The 19,771-nt window shown below is 37.0% G+C and overlaps 2 protein-coding genes across 2 annotated transcripts in view; both read left to right on the top strand.

Moving 5' to 3' along the window:
- The window catches only part of LOC134790502 (uncharacterized), a 278,176-nt gene that overhangs the window by 130,177 nt on the left and 128,228 nt on the right, over nt 1-19,771 (top strand). The window lies entirely within an intron of this gene.
- LOC134790489 (myosin-VIIa) overlaps nt 11,891-19,771 on the top strand; it is a 53,568-nt gene continuing 45,687 nt past the window's right edge. Inside the window, exon 1 of the mRNA XM_063761301.1 lies at nt 11,891-12,178. The gene's annotated coding sequence lies outside the window, so the exon portion shown is untranslated. The remainder of the gene's footprint in view (nt 12,179-19,771) is intronic.

Below are 19,771 nucleotides of genomic sequence, written 5' to 3'. Positions count from 1 at the left end.
TTTAGGTGAAAATATCGCATTAATTTGGTCTTCAAGATTTGGTGATCATTAATGATTTTTGGTGATCATTCAATATATTTGGTATTTGAATACAATTTGAAGTGCAGTCGTAATTAAAATGGTGGTACTTTTGTATTTTTAGGCCTTATTTTTTTGGTGATCAGTAATTTTTTTTGGTAAGCATGATTTTTTTATTTAGGGTACCAAAGTATTTTTTGGTGGTCATTATATTTGTAGCCTTTTTATTTCTTAGGCAATCTCTTCTTAAATGTAGAGTTATATTAATTAACATATAAAGTTGAAGTTACGGGACTTCAGAAGCTTGAAACTGGGCTTGAAGTTTGTAGAGTTGAGAAACTTAGGACGAAAAAGTCACTCGTCTATGTCAACACTAGTGCATGTGCCATTGTTGTGTGGAAGGTGCGAATAGGGACTGCACACGTGCAGCATGTGTAGATCCGGTTGGTGCGCTACATTGCCTACATTCATATGCAACATACTTCTAGCGGCTTTAGAAATAAATAAGATGCTGATTGTTCGAAGATGGGGGTTGGTGGTTTCGTAGTCTCAAAACATACCTACTTGAGTGTGTACATTAGGTACCTAAGTATATAAACGATAGGGTTTGCAAACGTTTGCAAAGTCGCGCCATAAGGTTTTTTTTTACATTTTTGGTACGAAAAATTAATACGGAAATTTTATTAGTGGACATTGTTTCTTCTATTAGTTAATATGTAGTATCTTAAAACTCGTAATACTGTAGGTAAGTATAGGAATAAAACATATGTACTAAATATTAAAAAAAAGAAGGAGTGATAGGGATACGGTCTAATACCTACGTACACAAGTATACCTACACTACCTATAGGTCCCTATTACGTGTTTGATATAATTGATATACCTACATAACTTGACTAAAGTAGAGGCTTATTTTTTTGGGAGCATTGCCTGCCATCGACTAGGTATGTTTGCATTTTAAAATTATGAAAAAAGCCAATCAGTTATAATGATTTTAATTTTAGGGTTTACGTTATGAATATTAACAAGATGCATCGTTATGTTTTATTAATATTATACTTAATTGTCTGCTTACAACCTTTATTTTGTGTCGTTTAATCCTTCTCTTAAGGGAAATACAGCTCTACCTACAAGTACAAGGTTAGGCCTAGGAAAAACAACGCGAATACGAGAAGTTGTAATTTTTAATTGATTAGTACCTACATAAATTGTACATTTATGTACTGTCCGACAGTTGACATTGACTCTAGACTCCCAAGCGGATGTAGGAACTACCATTTTATGGATACAAACTAGAAAAATGGCCAAAGTAAGTTAAGAGGGTACAAACAGTTTTTTCATAGCGCATAATGACTAAGTAGGTACTTTTGATTTTTGATCTCTTATATTATAATAAATGGTCTGTTTTTAAGTAGGTAACTCCAAACGGAACGGATATTTGTTTATGGTTCATCAGGAAAAAAGGGTTACTAATCTTTTCTTAGCCCTCGCTGAGCGAATGAATTAGAATAGTAGGTTTATAATAATGATTTAAAGACATCATTTAAAAAAATATTAGGTACTCCCTCACTGTGCAGCGCCCGGTAACAAACACCCATTACGAGTAAGTGTGATGAAAAAAAAAATGTATAGTCACCTGCAATAATATACTACTCTTCGAAGACCGCAAATATATGTGACACGCTCTTATGGCTCTACAAAAAAGATCGTGGCAGATATTTTTGCGGCCTTCGTTGTGTAACATACTATAGCAGGTGACTGTAGGTACCCATCTTAATAATGACGAAATTATCCCCCGATAATAAAACTAAACTGACGGTTAATTTTATCTATTTTTTGTAACCGTCATAATTTATAGTTAAATACAGTTTTTATTGAACATATTAATTAAGAAAACAAATATTATCAGGAAAAATCTTACCGCTATTTAAAAGGAAATACCTACCAAAACTCCAAGACAATGCATTGATTAGGTAGGTACCGCAGCGTATAAAAACCCAATCTGAAGCTTTTTAAAGATCCGTTACGCTTTAATTAATAAACAAATCGTTCATCGCAAGTGCTTTGATGGAATTTCCTAGCTCGGGAATTCTTTCTACGATAAAAAATGCCTATTCAAATTAATTGGGGAAACACAGCGCTTAAATTTAAACAACTGTGAGTCAAACTGCACCAACGAATTTAAAAATAACGCTTAAATTCAAGTACTTACCTACTTGTAGTCATATAACAGTATCATATAATCTGAAATAGACACCATAATTTATAAGTACGAAAGAAAAAATTGAACAAGGGCTCCAGTGTCTGGCCACTGGCCTGGAGCGCTGGGGCTGGGAGCGAACCAGTGTCTTCTGCTTGACTTAAAGTCCTATGTCCCCCTAGTACCAGTAGGGGCAGGTGGCGTCCACAGTGCGTCGCCATCTCGTTCTGTCTTGGGCTGCGTGCTTCGCTTCGGGCCATGATAGCCCAATTGCCGTTTTTTTTTTGTTCTTTTGTAAGAAAGTTGCAGAAAAGAGCACTTGTATTAGAGCCTGTGCGGAGAGAGAAGAGTCGTGAAATGTATGGGGTCCAAAACATTCTACAACTCTTCTATTTCCGCACACTCTATTCGGAAGCCGGTGTTGCTCGAAGCTCTATGTATATTATTGTAATGGCAACTGAATTTTATTTATGACAGAACGTGATAAACATCAAGTCATTATACAGATCTAGTCTAGTGCAAAATTATTTTCCATCGTATTTTCACGGAAACGTACGAACGTGTCTTGCTAGTTCAGTAAGTCTCGGTACAAAAAGTAATGAGGTTTACTGAAGTAGCATGACAAATACGAACGTTTCCGTGAAAATTCGATGCAAAACAATTATGCACTACATGTCTTATGATACGTGTTAACATAGAGCATTCAGGTTCTTCTTTCTATGTAGTAGTGTAACTTCATGGGTGATTTTCGAATTCGCTTGGTTCTTTTGATTTTATGGCCAATTTAACAAAGTGTCTGTTTTATTCTGTTTGCAGGAAATACTTCCATTTGTAGTACCTACTTTAACTACGGAATCCCAAAATGCAATGGCAACCCTACCCATGCACTTGACCGGTTACTTATTTAATAACTTCATATCATTTCAATCAGAATTCCTTATATGCAAATTGAATAACGCGTCGTGACTCATGTGGCAATGCACATGTGAATGATATATATTGCAAATCGGTGATTTAGATCAAATCCTAATCGAGTATGTAATTAATATCTAATGATTGGTCACGTGATGATTCATAGATAGGTCATTCTTAAAGTGTTTCAAACGATGACCACTCCGACAGCAGTTGTTATCTAGGTACTAGGTACTCTACCTAGTAATACCTAGTCAAGTTCAGGTAACTAGTGGCTCTTGTGAGCAGTAGACCTCCATGGCTCACCGTTTGATGAATTTCCTAAAACTGTATCGACAATAAAACTACACAACCTTCCATAACAGTTAGGGTGGTATTCCATGTGTCCAATTTGCGTCAGTGCGTCTCACTCTCTCATTAAAGCAAAATGTGAGACGCAGTAAACATTGGACAAAGAAATTGGATAGGTGTAATACCACCCTTAGTTGTGAAACGTGACCCGAAAAGGTCGGCAAGACATATCATTTTTGCTCAAACTGAAACGAAGACTCTACGTTCCCACTCGGTAAATTACACGACAAGTAAATGTAACACGGTTGTTATATTAAGTAGGTACACGTGGGATAGAATGCTTGCTTGAACAAAAAACTATCAGTTCTGGACCTGTGGGAGGGGGTTTGGCGTGCAGGATAATCGTGGTGACAATTCGCTCGTGTTAGAACTGTACAATAAAAACGCTGTAACAATTTCCTACGAATCACCCAGGTAGTGCGAGGTCTCTAAGGTAGGGTTGCCATAAGTGTGGGGACTCAGACCGGGACATTTAAAGAATAATCGGCCAAGAGCATGTCGGGCCATGCTCATTGTAGGGTTTCGTAGTTTCCATTCTGTCAAAATAGGCCAAATGGGGACTAATAGTAGGTAAGTATCATGTAAGTACATTACAAGCATAAGTACTCCACTTTTACTAAGAAAATAAGTTTTTTTGCAATAACTCAAAACCGACTGAACCAATCATGTTCGCTATAGTTTTCATTGAAAGTATTTATTATGCTTTTGTTTGGACCCATTGTTCAAAAGTTAGAGTGGGGGGGACACATTTTTTTTTTCGGAGCGATTATAACCGTAAATATTTACTATATCAAAAAATGGTTTATGAAGAATGGTTTATGTTAATTTTTTTTTTCGTTTTGAAAGACCTATCCAACGATACCCCACACTATTGGGACAAAGCAAAAAAAAATTAAAAAAAAAGCATTTTGTATGGGAGGTACCTACCCCAAAAAAGACAGACAGACATGGCGAAACTATAAGGGTTTCTAGGTGACTACGAAACCCTAAAAAGTAGTAAATGTAGAAAAAAAGGAACTTTTATTACAACAATAGGTAACTTAAAAGGTTTAGCCCTTGCCTAAACACAAAACCAGCCTTTGCCAGTAACCAGCCAGTAGCCAGTCGGGTTCTCTGTTTGTACTCGCTTTTCGGTACAAAGCGGAAAATGCACGTTATATTATTTTTTATTTTACCATTTTACCTTGATTTTTCGTTTTTTGTTGATCGTTTCGTTTCGTTTATCAATGTTATTCTAAAACTTATTTTGATCTTATTACGCATGTATCTGAGAAGGGCTTTAGAAAGTGAAAAAAAATATGATAGTTATTTTACCATTTTTGTGCAGTTTTCAATAAAGAAGGAAGTACGAACTTGTTAAAAAAATAACTTTAAGATAAATTTTTACAAGTATTACATTTTCTGACATGTTTAAAACACATACACCATTTTTTTTTTTCAAATTTTTTAGTCAATATTTAATACCTTTAAAATGTTACGTACCTACTCGCTTTTTTACGCCGCGCGCGTTGAAATGAGGCGCGGAGGGTTGTGTTCAGCGTTTAATAAAAACCGGACAAGTGCGAGTCGGACTCGCCCACCGAGGGTTCCGTACTTTTTAGTATTTGTTGTTATAGCGGCAACAGAAATACATCATCTGTGAAAATTTCAACTGCCTAGCTATCACGGTTCATGAGATACAGCCTGGTGACAGACGGACGGACGGACGGACGGACAGTGGAGTCTTAGTAATAATAGGGTCCCGTTTTTACCCTTTGGGTACGTAACCCTAAAAAGTATAAATGATGGAGATAGAGTTCTGCAAGTATAGACTTTTTTAATAGAAAATATCCTCCACTTTTTTAATATTAATTTGGTTTCTTAAATATGTATACTTTTTGAGATGTTGGGGAAATAAGAAATATCTACTTTTTCCCCCTTTTTTTGTTTAATAACTTTTGATATTTTTTGTGTGCTAATAAACGCATCCAATACATTTTTCTAGACAACATTACGAATCTAATGAAAGTAATGAGGTATCACGCGTATTTTTAGGAGTAGTATCTCTATTTTTCACCGTTTTCAGTTTCTCGAGTAGAAATGTGTTGACACTGTTAACGTAAATTCGTAAAAAGTGAACGGACAAGTGTCAGCGCTAGGGCTTCCAAATACCGGACTTCTTCCAATACCGGTATTAATACCGAAACTGTCTTCATCAATACCGGGATCCCGGGATCCCGGTATTGACTATGAATCGCTTAATTTTTTTGAATTTTATTTAAAAAAGGCTCACTGTAACACCAGATACAGATATGTATGTCCTTAGCTTAGGATATTAAACAATAATCGCCATCTGCAATAATTATCATTTCACCCACCAGGTTGGCAATCATTTTATCCGCCTTGTTGACTTCACCAATCTCATTTTTAGTTCAATCTAATAAACCAGCCAACTTATATTCAAATTTGCCACCGAAAATTCGTTTGCCATACTACAATTCCTTGCTCATTTCTTTCTACTTTTTGATATAATTTTAAGAACTAATTATATTAATATCATATCCTGAACATCAGAATTCACCACCAATATTTATCTAACGCATATGCACAGATCTTGTTTCAATTAAATGATCTTCTTTAATTAAATGGGCAAGTAATCTTCTTGATACAGCCGAATTGAATCATTTTAATGGATTTTAAACGTTATAATCGGCACATTTTCCTTGTTTTTGAAAATACCGGGATCCCGGTATTGCATTAAAAAATACCGGTATTGAAAAATGCGTTTAAACAGACGGGATCCCGGTATTTCGGGATCCCGGGATCCCGGTATTGGAAGCCCTAGTCAGCGCTTACATCGTTCTATCTACGTACGATTAGCCTAGCTAGTTAGTTAGACTAGTCGTGTTTATTGTTGGACTGTTGGTATATGTATATTTACCAAGTCCAGCCCCCTACTAAGTAAATATAGATGGCCAAGCAAATATTGTCAGTAGAAAAAGGCGGCAAATTTGAAAAATGTAGGCGCGAAGGTTTATCGTCCCGTAGAAAATTTGAATTTCGCGCCTTTTTCTACTGACAAGATTTGCTTGACCAAGTATAGTTACTATGATCTTTAAAACGGGACAATTTGCTTATCGACCGGGACACCATGCTTCAAACCGGGACTTGTCCCGGCGTACCGGGACGTATGGCAACCCTACTCTAAGGTCACAAAACTGTCTACTAGAATTACTCGCAATTAATGATGATACATATTTTTTTAACCATTAATCTCAACTGATCCAGGTGTATCACATGTCCGACATCCGTAGGTACTTCCCGTGATAACTTGTTTGCTTAAAATGCTTAAATATTGATTAACTTTGGTAATTTTAAAATTCACCTTTCAGCACATACCTTGACTCCACACAAATTGCGTAGCTATATTGCTTGTCAACTTGCCATCATCGTGATCTAATATCATTTAAATACCAAGTATAAATAAGAAAACCGGAAAAGTGCGAGTCGGACTCGCCCACCGAGGGTTCCGTACAAAAACCATTTTTTATTTTTTACTAATTTATAATTTTCAAATTTTTCCTGTAGGTAAGTACTTGTAGTGTAAGACGATATTACTTGCCAAATTTCATAGGTCTATGACTTAGGTCAACGGACAGTAATGTTGATTTCCTTAGCGCCACTTGCACCATTCCACTAATCCGGGGTTAACCGGTTAAACCTGGAGTTACCATGGTTACCAGTACAATTTAACACTGGGTTAACGGTTTAACTGCTTAACCCCGAGTTAGTGGGGTGGTGCAAGTGGGCCTTAAGTACTATCGCAGGAATTAACATCTAGTAGCATCGGGTTTTAATGGTCATTAGTTTTTTTTTTGTCGGAAAATGATTCATCGTGTAGAACCCACCTGATCGAGTATTTGGAGCACATCCGTTTATCGAGTTAATAACAATGTTTTATAATATAATAACAGCAAGCATATATCGTGCGCATCTTGTTAGAGGAGCTATTTCAAATCCTCTTCTGGCCGAAATATTACGGAACTGGCGTTTTTGCGCGCATTCCTAACTAAATATTGATGCTACGAGTTCACGCCGTGACTATTAAAGAGTTGATCCGGGTCGGATCTTGACTATCCTCCTATTTTCTCAAGCTCGTATCTTAACCTAATGTGCAATTTCAAAAACAACCTTACGTCAATCGAATGTAAGTCCACATTTGAGAACAATGAAATGTAAAAATAGGACTGTTATCGAGCGAAAAGGCGAGTTGATTTGTTCAAGTAAAAGCTGTGTCGATTTATCTAGCCTTCAATTGAAATAGATTCTCTTGTAATTGCATGTTATAATGTTAGAGTTGTAACATACTATTATGTTAGTCATCAGAATAAGTACCTACTATAAATAGATAGGTACTTTGCGGCTAATATTATGAGAAAAAGGTGGAGTTTTTTAAGGCATGTATGGAAGGTAGGTAGTCCTTTATTTAGCGTGCCTTATCATAAAAATCTGGCTCGTGGAAATCAGTTTCTTTTGAATTTAGGTACCTATAATATATCTGAGATTTAGAATTTGTGGTATTTTCTTTAAATTTATGTTACATATTATGTTTTATGAAACCTTAACATTAGATCGATACAAAATTTAACCAAAAATCACACATTGCTCTGAGCATATCTCGTCTCAAATGCCCAGGAAATGTTATGTTATGTAGTTCAAAGTAATTACAGTAAAAAAATAAGTAAAAATGTAAGTAATTTCATTATCTTACATTTTTTAGAAAATGTCACATGTCTTTCATCTTCCACCCGACAAAGTGTAAAGTATCCACAAAAAAGCGCCCGCAACGTAGTCTACGTTATGATTTATAATTGACAGGGATTGCAATCCTTAGATATCTAGAAAATTTGAACCTCTAATAGAACATAGAGTATGTACTTAATTAGGTTTCAGAAATGCACTAGATTTTTTTCAAGGGGTATTGAGGTCATTCATAACGGAATGTTTCATCATCACGGGGCAAAAGCTAGTAACTTAAACTTTGCGTGTTGCTCTAACTTTAATGATCACCTTACCCTCAACACACACAGCACAAAAAGACAAATAGCACTTAATTCCGCTACCTACAATGTTGCTTACGAGTAGTATAATTTATGATCTCAGTATGTCTTAATGGCCGTCATTTAAGATGCATAAGTGTAAATACTACATTTTTCTTGCGATACCTTTCAAAGTGCCGCTCTACAAGTCTACATTGCTTACTAGCCGGAACTTAACATAAATATTACTCTGTTGGTATGTTTTGTTATATTGTATAGTGTATACCTACCTACCTGATGGTGACTAAGCTAATTTAATGCCTATTTAGATTCCCGCTTGAAATGATCGAGTTTTCATTAGGTATATTAAAAAAACATACGCAAAATTTAGAAGAGGACTTTACTATCTATAAAAATAACTAATCAAAATATTTAATAAAATAAATCGATTGTTTTCCCTAGTTACAACTACTTACCCAAGCGTCCCATTCGAAGCAGGCAAAGTGCGTAAAACACTATATTTTTTATTTTATAAGAATAAACGAGGGCAACAACAAGTTTATTTAAATTGAAATAAGGAAATACAAAATACATATATGAAGCGAGTTGGTTGGGAGTGGTGGGTTAGGGCTAGGGCTGCGGTAGAGCTGCCCCGTCGTCAAAGCCTAGGATTTTTTTTGTGGATTTAAATCTGTGCCGCGTACCGCGTATGCACATGCTTGTAGCTCTGATTATCGAAATTGTGATTGTTGTTTTTGATCTAAGCCAGCCCATTACGACACTTAGGGATCTGTTCCAGCGGTCAGCAATAGCTTCACTGAGGTGTTTGATGAAGGCGGACATTTGAGGAACGAAGACTCTATTTTTTTGTCTGGAGTAGAAGCATAATTTTCCCAAATTAGGAATTTGCCCCAATATTTTAATCCGTCTTTGGCAGTTCGAAGTGATCGTCTTGGTTTTTAGAGCGTTTTCACATTGCCCGATCCGATATCGGATGTTTTTGCTAGAAATGCCCTAATATGGTATCAAGTCCTTTTATTTTTGCCTTAACGCTTTCTATTGAACAACAATCAATATTTAAATGTATAAAAAATATAGAATGATCTTTTTTTACACATTTTTTGCTTCTTTGTAGTCGTATCCGACATCCGGTATCGGATCGGACAATTTGAAAACGCTCTTAAGTACGCAATATATCAAATTACTATTCACACGTCTGTCCATTTTAATCAATCTCATTTAAATAATTGAATATTGTTTTGAAAGGTAAGAATGCGTTAATTAAAATTCTTCAACTGTATAAATATTTGAAGTATCAAATTTCTCATATTATGATTTTATTATACAAGAATATTAACGCATATTTCACAGTGGGTTTTCCAGTCATCGTACGAATGTAAGGTTAATTTTTAGGGCTCCGTACCTCAAAGTGATAAAAACGGAACCCTTATAGAATCTACTAGGCCAAACAGTTGAAATTTGGTGACTGATATAATATACAAATCTGTGACCTAAAGACGGATAGGTAACGAAAAAAAATAAACGTCAGTTTTGGGGGGTACCTATATGAAAAAAAGAAAGTTTGCTATTATTGATTATAGTTATCGTTGAAAACAAAAAAAGTAATTCTTTACCTATATACAGACTACAGGAAACTTATAACATGCAGTCAAGCGTGAGTCCGACAACCCTTTACCGCATACGTATTAAGCCTTATGTGGGACACCTTTTGGGGCAAGAGTTCGACTCGCACTTGGCCGGTTTTTAGGAATTACATTTGTTATAGGTATAGAAGTTTCCTGTAATATTTTTGTACAGGTCAGAAATGATAGTCAAAGTCTGACAATCGTACTTCACTCGCGAAACGCCCCTAACAAAACGATAAGTGACCGTGACGTCAAGGTCACTGAGAGTCCATCTTGAAGTATGGACTGTATGGAAAAAACAAGATAATTGCGTTTTTGTCGGTGAAATATTGCGTTTATGTACATAGTTGCTATACAATCTTTTTTGGATAAAATTTAAGGAATCGAATGGTATCCTTACTTATTTCCTTCTTGGAAGTAAAAAAAAACTTAAATTTTGGAACTTTCTGGTCCTGTATTTTTGTATTATTTCCATATATTATTTTAATATCCACATTATTGTGATAAATTGCTCATTAGCTATCTATTTTACTAGGTTTTGTTATAAAATTCAACATGTGTCATCATCCCTATTTGATAGCTGTATGTACACAGATCGAACGGCTCCGTACATTATGCGGTAAGCGGTAACTCTGGTTGTCAAAAGTTGACGTTTGACCACCCTGTTACCACAAAACTTATGGCACCTAATGTGCCATCTACTTTAGCTGTCAAACAGAAGCACGCTCTTTTCTTAGACTTTACAAGTTTTTACAATCATATATGTCTTTGATAAACATTTTTAAATGTATCCGGTTCGAAGGACCAAGTCAGTGAACAGTCAAGGTCTAGAGGTTGATGTGACCAATTTCCCGAAATTATTTTATGCGTCCTTGCTAATTTTTATGGCAATATGCTGGTGTATGCATATTTATTGACCGAGCAATAGCGAAGGTCTCCGTTTCAGCTTGGAAAAAAATTAATTCGTATGTCCCGATGTTCTCTTTTCCAGGTCGCATTTCTCAACCGATTCCCGTGATATTTTGTGAGCAAGCTCAAGAATTAAGTAACATTTTTTAGTCGATTCAGTTTTCGAATTTTTTGGGGGTTCGTGAAGTCTACAGCTCACATGGACGGTCCGGAAAAAGCCGCCCAAAAGCCTTCACCATAAAGCTGGTGGTAGATATCAAACGACATTATGCTCATAGCTCCGAACTCATTATGTATTAGATTAGGACAAATTATAAGTCGAATCCACGACCGCCAGATTGATTAGATTGATTAAGTTAAAGGCTTTTGAAGTACTAGTGGCGCCACCTGTGATAACACACCGGCATCAATTTAACAACGATCTAACTCTACTGAGTTAACTAACAGGTGAAGCGAGCTACTTGCTGAGGCAAGACAACGAATCCCATTAACTGATTCATGGTTTTGATTAAAGAAAGAACTAAAAATAATCTGGTGATTGTGACTACTATGTTCTTTGCAAAAATTATATCTAACGGACATATATAAATAGGGAAATTAAAGTTAATAAAAAGTTAAGACCGAGTTAACGATGCCTATATATATATAGCCTTCTAAAGAGTTAAATAGTTGTATGGTGGAACGCTAGATGGCAGTAAAGAGCGTCGGTAATGCAGTTTAAGGCTTTGACGGTGAGTTCATTACAGAAAACTATATTTTTTGATTTGAAAATAGCGGTCTCAAAATGTAATTAGTAGTATAATGTTAAATTAAGGTGAGTAATTTTAATGTTCTTGACGAATATCGCTCAGGAGAGTGTTATGAGTTGTGTGTATATCAAATATGGCGGCAGGCTCGGTCGGTAAAGCAGTCGCCCCGGTCCGGTGGGTGCTGCGACACGCAAGCTCCACAGGTAGGTTAAGATTCACGGTCTGCCGCATTTGGCTGGGCCGAGCGCTCCCGACGCGGCCCGTGCGCGACATGCGAAGGATCTGTGACGTGCAGTGCCAGTGACAAAGTGCCCGTGACCCTAGTGTGTGACATGCCTCGCAGCCCCTAGCCCGCCACCCTCACGGATCTTAACGGTAAATACCTACGTGACACTGTGACCTATCTGTGTTTGTGTGATCAGGTGACTGAAGCTGTACGCGATTATCTAACGGTACCGTTGGGTCTGATTGATTTGAATTCCATAGTCGCACGCGCATAGCGCTCCACTTTTGAGATGATCGCGAGATTTATGTTCCACGTCGCCGTGCCCTTGTTTACTCAGTCTTAACACCTAGTCTTCACTTACGTTTACTCCGCGTGACTGACACTAGTCAGCTAATAATTAACGTTTACTTAGTAAAATACGAAGAAAGCGGCTAAATTAATTTATCGCGCTCAATCATTTGTTAGTTAAAATTTTATGGAATTAGGCGCTAGTTTACCGTTGCGGAAGAAAGTTAAGCGACGGCAAATATGTTAAATTCTTTACGTTCTAAATTGCTAAGTGGTAAAAGAGTCTTATTGGAATCGTTAATTTTCTTAGTCCAATGTACGGCTTCTTGTCTGACTGATAACCGGTTGTAAATAAATAAAAACTCGATTTCTGGTCTTCGTTTAAATATGAATATAGGCATAAGTTCAGTTTTTATATGTCTTGATTTGAATATGTATATGAAAGGCAGTTACATGCAAAGCTTAAGTTTTGGTCGCTCTCGTTGTCAACAATGGGATTCGGTTCCCATGGAAAGTAGTAAACACATGGTCTCCACGGACTATTGTTGTATTGGAGGAAAACGCGGTGTTTGCACTTCGCGCTGCGGTACGTCACGTAGGTAGGTATACTCGTATGTGCGAACGCCGAATGTTTCGAAATTATCGATGACCCTCTAACTCAACTATTTGCTTCTTTGTTAAGTATTATACCTAGTAGAACATTCTATTATGTTCTTTATATTCTTTAATCTCCAAATTATATATTTATTTACCTTATTCGTGTATGGTTAATTCCTATTAAGAACGCAAGCTTGTAGGTTTGTTAGTTTTACATACTAAATAAATCATATTTTTTATTGGGTACCTATGTTTTAGTGAGAACATCGCGCATAGTTTACATCTATAAAACCAATAATGATAGGTAAGGTGCTATAGATAAAGAGCGATGTATATTTTGGTGTCGTTGTCGTGTGTGGTGCTTAGCTATATTACTCTAAGATATCTGTCGGTGGCTTACGGTAGCCGTCGATATATTATTATCCGAAATGTATGAATATATATGAATGATCCGCGGATCTTCCCATACATTTCGGATCCGTCGTGCAAACCCTAGACCGGCTTAAAGATCAAATTTAATAGAATAGGTATCTTTATTAATCCTTAACATCAAAGCGGATACATAAATAGATGGAAACCAGTTCTTAGATTTTCATAATTGATTTAAGTAGGTATATTTTGACGTTAAAAAATTAAACAGGCTCCAGACCCCGAGCATCATTTGCTCTGGAGGCGTAAGTATGCAGATTTCATAAATATGATACCTGTTGGGGCTGTTGGTTTAAAATATTTTTTTTTTAAATTTTGCAATAAGATGTCAACATTTAAAAACATCGCAGAATTAATTTATTATATTTATTTCAGCCATTATGATTTAAGTAGAAGACGTCGTTGAAGTCTTTTGTATAGACAATTATGCTTTAAATAATTTGACATATCTTTATTGAAAACTAAATGATCACTTATAAATGATGACTTGGCTCGAAAAACTGGTATGATGTGGCAGCTATGTACAGTCAGAATAGTAGCGGATGAAATAAGGCACAAAAAGAATCTGCCACACTGAAATACTTTTCCAAATAGTACATGCAGATAGGTACGAGTATATCCCTACAGTTCGCCTTCTAAAGTATCAGCAAAGGTATCAGTTACAAACTTCTACATATAGAAAATAAGAAATACCTATACATAATATCTACTTCTTTTGGTATAAACATTTAACTGCTTTTGATGCTGACTGAATGTATTGGTAGAAAAACAAGCGGAGGCTAAAAAATAAAGTGATGAATCGCTTAAGATAATTAATTTAAGGGGGGTAGGAAATTTGTGTATTTTTGCTCCATTAACTAAGTTTATGCTCTAATTGACATTATTTCCAATACTTAAGCATTGAAAACAAATCTGGTAATGCGGAGGACAAAATCGTAGCATTAATTCTAAGAAAAAAGTGCTCCAGGATTAAGTGTATTTTATTTTTATTTTAACACGTTTTTTTGGGTCATACTCATACACAGCAATCTGGTTTCTCTCCTTAGGGTTATAAAGCCAAATTTTATGAATTTATGATATAATACCTACTTATTCGCATAAAGCGATTACCATTTACTGTTAAATTATCCTGTGTGATAAAACCATTAATTGTATGCTCACAAGCTGTTAGCTATTGCCCATACTCGTAGGTTAGGTTGTTTTAAAATCGATTACCTACATATTTAGAAAATTTCACAACAGGAAACTGTTGAAAGATTTAAAATACCTACTACTTATCTGTAGAGATCCGTCCGTGCGTGGTGTAGATGATGACAAGCTGCGAGCATGGACGCGGATGACTGACATAATCACCACTTCTGTCTGCACCGGACATTCCCATTCAAAATATTTACAGTTGAATGTGTATGTTTAGCTTTAATGCTTTTAAAAAGGATTTAATTACCACGCGCATTAAATGTTTGCAGTAATAGTGCTAATTAAACCGACGAAAACTGAACATATAGGCTGACAAGTATATATGTACAGTCAACTGTAAAAATATGGGTGTACACATCATCTCAAAAATATGTCCCATAACTCTTATGTCTTGATCTTGTTAAGGTCGCCGGAAGACGCTGGATGCGGGTCGCTTCCAACCGGCACGTATGGAGGTCCAAGGGGGAGGCCTATGTTCAGCAGTGGACGTCTTATGGCTGAGATGATGATGATGATGATGAACTCTTATGTCAGTGAATTAAGAACTATGGGACATATTTTTGAGTAAGTTGTCTACAGTGACAACTTACTCAAAAATATGTCCCATAGTTCTTAATTCACTGACATTTTTGAGTAAGTTGTCTACAGTGACAACTTACTCAAAAATATGTCCCATAGTTCTTAATTCACTGACATAAGAGTTATCCCATATTTTTACTGTACACATGATTTGGATCATAGTGCGTAGTTTTTCATTAATAAAACATATCTACGTACATGATAACCTACTCATTTTTCTTTCGTCCATCAATAAATGTGCTGTTATTGATAATTGATAAAGTAGGTAAGTATTACCTACCTATCTAAATTTATATATTTATGGACATCATGAGCAGAAGCGCAATTAGTAATCGTAAAATGTTTAGATGTTTCTACTTTCTTATCGTTAACTCAGTCTTAAGCGTGATAAAGCGAAAGTTTAAACAAAACAAAAGATGCAAACTAAATGCGGGGTCGAATGCCTCGGCATTGTTTACGTCGCTCTAAAAAAAGCATCAACTGCCTATCGATTACCATACCATTATCGTGACAATTGTTAGGAAGATAATCTAACAAGTTATAGTTCCGTAGTTAAATAAAGTTTTAAGGATATAGATAGGCTATCAACTTAAGTATAAAACGTCGCAATGTTCTTAATTTTAGCTAACTATAATGATATAGATTTTGTTTTACTTGTCATGTTTGATTTGTGGTTGTAGAACTTGTAGATTTTCATAAAAGTCATTCGCAACACAATTACTCACAAAAATAAAACCAGACAGACGTAAAAATACATTGTTTAATTCATGTGCTATCGATCACTGACCGTCTCAATTTCACACACGAATGTGGTTAATTCCTAGCGTGTAACGTTTTTGCCACAAGCTCAGACCGTCCCGCCATTAACATTTGAGCGGCGTTTTAAAGGGCACAGGAAACACTTGCGTTCGGAATATGTCCTAAAAACGTGGCGAAACCGACGCCATGGCTTGAATTACAATCCATGAGCACTTTCACTGAGGGTCGCAGCGCGTGCTAGGTCAGGGTATTAATGCTATTGTTTTTGAGTGGAACCACCTGCTGCACGCATAGATACGCCCTAGTGCTTAGTGTTTTGTTAAGGTACCTATTGTTTCGAGATCAATAATAGACTTATAGCTATAACCGTTATAAGATACTGTCCGTAACGTGGGGAATTACATTGCTTGTCATATAGATACGTCAAGTTATGAAATTAGGTACTTTTATTAATGAATTCATCGAGAGTACTAAGTGTAAGTAATGAATAGGATGAAAACTGCAAAAATGCGACTTTTGGTCTTATAAATAAATTGCTTTATTTAGTCTGACAAATATGGATGGTTATTTGGTTTGGAAGGGGGCGCTCACGTAACAAAATCAATCATAAGAACTGTTTGAAGCTTTGCCTGACACTACAGCTGGTTACAATATATTGGCTGCCTGTAGGTAACTTGTTTTAAGAGAAACCAAGCTTTTTATTTATGTAAAGTTTCGCAATAAGCATATAGTAAGACGATAATTATTTACCCTAACAAGTGTGATGTATTGCATAATATATGTAGGTACGCCATTCGTTAAATGAAGTAATGACCCTAGTAGCATTTTCGTTGGGGCCCACGGTGCCAACGGTAGGGAAAACGTTGGGATGAGGTTCGTTCCGTAGCCAACATTAATTTTGTATTGGCCCACCATCGCATTTACCAACATTCGCTGTGGCACAGATGCCCAACAATGGGCCTTTGTGTATTTTGGTACCGTTGGCTAAACAACGATAATATTCGTTGGCCCAATGATGACATATATCGCATTTACCAACATTGGCAGTGGCAGTGATGCCCAACAATGGGCCTTTGTGTATTTTGCTACCGTTCGCTAAACAACGATAACATTCGTTGGCCCAATGGTGACGAATACCGCATTAACCAACATTGGCTGTGGCACGGATGCCCAACAATGGGCCTTTGTGTATTTAGGTAACGTTGGCTAGACAAGGATATCATCCGATGGCCCAATGATGACAAATATCGCATTTACCAACATTGGCTGTGGCACTGATACCCAACAATGGGCCTTTGTTTATTTTGGTAACGTTGGCTAATCGACGATATCATCCGATGGCCCAATGACGATAAATATCGCATTTACCAACATTGGCTGTAGCATTGATGCCCAACAATGGGCCTTTGTGTATTTTGGTAACGTTGGCTAATCAACGATATCATCCGATGGCCCAATGATGACAAATATCGCATTTACCAACATTGGCTGTGGCACTGATACCCAACAATGGGCCTTTGTTTATTTTGGTAACGTTGGCTAATCGACGATATCATCCGATGGCCCAATGACGACAAATATCGCATTTACCAACATTGGCTGTAGCATTGATGCCCAACAATGGGCCTTTGTGTATTTTGGTAACGTTGGCTAATCAACGATATCATCTGATGGCCCAATGATGACAAAAATCGCATTTACCAACATTGGCTGTGGCACTAATGCCCAACAATGGGCCTTTGTTTATTTTGGTAACCTTGGCTAATCAACGATATCATCCGATGGCCCAATGACGATAAATATCGCATTTACCAACATTGGCTGTAGCATTGATGCCCAACAATGGGCCTTTGTGTATTTTGGTAACGTTGGCTAATCAACGATATCATCCGATGGCCCAATGATGACAAATATCGCATTTACTAACATTGGCTGTGGCACTGATACCCAACAATGGGCCTTTGTTTATTTTGGTAACGTTGGCTAATCGACGATATCATCCGATGGCCCAATGACGACAAATATCGCATTTACCAACATTGGCTGTAGCATTGATGCCCAACAATGGGCCTTTGTGTATTTTGGTAACGTTGGCTAATCAACGATATCATCCGATGGCCCAATGATGACAAATATCGCATTTACCAACATTGGCTGTGGCACTGATACCCAACAATGGGCCTTTGTTTATTTTGGTAACGTTGGCTAATCGACGATATCATCCGATGGCCCAATGACGACAAATATCGCATTTACCAACATTGGCTGTAGCATTGATGCCCAACAATGGGCCTTTGTGTATTTTGGTAACGTTGGCTAATCAACGATATCATCTGATGGCCCAATGATGACAAAAATCGCATTTACCAACATTGGCTGTGGCACTAATGCCCAACAATGGGCCTTTGTTTATTTTGGTAACGTTGGCTAATCAACGATATCATCCGATGGCCCAATGACGACAAATATCACATTTACCAACATTGGCTGTAGCATTGATGCCCAACAACGGGCCTTTGTTTATTTTGGTAACGTTGGCTAACCAACGATATCATCCGATGGCCCAATGACGACAAATATCGCATTTACCAACATTGACTGTAGCATTGATGCCCAACAATAGGCCTTTGTGTATTTTGGTAACGTTGGCTAATCAACGATATCATCCGATGGCCCAATGATGACAAATATCGCATTTACCAACATTGACTGTGGCACTGATGCCCAACAATGGGCCTTTGTTTATTTTGGTTACGTTGGCTAATCAACGATATCATCCGATGGCCCAATGACGACAAATATCGTATTTACCAACATTGACTGTAGCATTGATGCCCAACAATAGGCCTTTGTGTATTTTGGTAACGTTGGCTAATCAACGATATCATCCGATGGCCCAATGATGACAAATATCGCATTTACCAACATTGACTGTGGCACTGATGCCCAACAATGGGCCTTTGTTTATTTTGGTAACGTTGGCTAATCAACGATATCATGCGATGGCCCAATGACGACAAATATCGCATTTACCAACATTGGCTGTAGCATTGAGGCCCAACAATGGGCCTTTGTGTATTTTGCTACCGTTCGCTAAACAACGATAACATTCGTTGGCCCAATGGTGACGAATACCGCATTTACCAACATTGGCTGTGGCACGGATGCCCAACAATGGGCCTTTGTGTATTTTGGTAACGTTGGCTAGTCAAAGATATCATCCGATGGCCCAATGATGACAAATGTCGTATTTACCAACATTGGCTGTGGCACTGACGCCTATCAATGGGCCTTTGTGTATTTTGGTACCGGTGGCTAAACAACGATAACATTCGTTGGCCCAGTGAGCACGAATATCGCATTTACCAACATTGGCTGTGGTACTGATGCCCAACAATACCAGTTGAGTTTGCTTGTGGCGTCACTAGATGGCGTTACTGTCTCCAAACATCGAAGTTATAGTTATTTTCTCGATTATTCCGGATATAATCATAATATTTTTTAAAAGTAACTTATAAATCTAATAGCTATAACTATAAAATTTATACATAAATTTAAAAAATCTCGCTTACGAAGTTTCGAAGTGCGGTTGGTATATATACAAATTAGAGTGTATAGTAAGTGTACTTGCTTCGGCAGTACATATACTAAAATTGGAACGATACAGAGAAGATTAACAACAACTGCTGCCTAGCCTAGGGCCTTCATGTGGATACAACCAATGCCTACCGTAGTGTAATTGTAATATTTATCAGCAAAGGCCCAACGTCGTATTACACAACCACTTACTTAACGTAGGGTAACTGTAGGACTCGTAAACAAAAGCCCATTACATAATTAGACTGTAGGCACACTATAAATTACACAACTATTTACCTACGGTAGTATTGTAA

This window comes from Cydia splendana, chromosome 5, assembly GCF_910591565.1.
Source record: "Cydia splendana chromosome 5, ilCydSple1.2, whole genome shotgun sequence".
In the NCBI taxonomy this organism is placed as follows: Eukaryota; Metazoa; Arthropoda; class Insecta; order Lepidoptera; family Tortricidae; genus Cydia; species Cydia splendana.
The sequence above is the reverse complement of the archived record's forward strand: the minus strand, read 5'-3'. Positions and strand labels throughout refer to the sequence as shown.